Source organism: Apaloderma vittatum, unplaced genomic scaffold (assembly GCF_000703405.1).
Source record: "Apaloderma vittatum isolate BGI_N311 unplaced genomic scaffold, ASM70340v1 scaffold1271, whole genome shotgun sequence".
Lineage (NCBI taxonomy): Eukaryota > Metazoa > Chordata > Aves > Trogoniformes > Trogonidae > Apaloderma > Apaloderma vittatum.
In genome coordinates, this window is record NW_009697161.1 from 36755 (window position 1) to 37568 (window position 814).

The 814-nt window shown below is 39.2% G+C and overlaps 1 protein-coding gene across 1 annotated transcript in view; it reads right to left on the reverse strand.

Moving 5' to 3' along the window:
- Nucleotides 1–814, reverse strand: part of SPECC1 (sperm antigen with calponin homology and coiled-coil domains 1) — a gene marked incomplete at its 5' end in the record, with an annotated part of 36907 nt that overhangs the window by 22383 nt on the left and 13710 nt on the right. The gene's annotated exons all lie outside the window — the stretch shown is intronic.

Consider the following 814-nt stretch of genomic DNA (forward strand, 5'->3'; position numbering starts at 1 on the left):
GTTCCTGCTGACGCTATTGTTACCATGCTGTTAAAATGTTAAAATGCTGTAATTGGAAATAAGTCATTGGACAGCGTTCAGGTAAGAGCCACAAAAATTAAACCAGAAAACATACTTCACAATGAAAAACTTTGGAAACTCAACCCTTACAGCTTATCAACGAGGACATCTACTGAACAAGTAAACCCTCAGTCACAATCTATAAGCAGCTACATGGCGAATAAAACTGTTAAGTGCTTCATCCTAACAGATGCAAGAATACCAAAATTCAACGTCTGGAATGAAGACAAACTCAGAATAGAAACAAGGTCCATATTTTAACAGGAAGGATCGTTAAGTTACTCCATTGAAGAGAAATTCTAAAGTCAAGATTAGGTGCTGCACTTACAGGAGTTAGTAAGGAAAAGTCCACAATTGTATCAAACAGCAAAATGTAACCGTAAGGTGTAACCATCGCTTTCAGTCGTACATTTTACAGATCTGGCAACATTTCTTAGCACCAACGCTGTACTTACCCGGGACCTCTCAGGCAGACTTTGAGTATAATTACCCAGCTTTAGTTTAGGAAAACTGCGATTAGATAACACAGTCTAGCCACGTAAAAAGACAGTATTTATACATTACTTTCCTGATTGCCTAATCTACAGGTTCTGAGGTATCACCACTTTTGCCGACTTTTAAGCATGGCAGGCACCAAGAGCATAAACCCAGAAATCATTTCATAAGAAAGCTGGAGGAGTCTGTCCAGAATGTGCCTATGGGGTTGAACAACTCCTGTTGAGCTAAAAATAGAAGTCAGAGTCCTTCTCTTTCC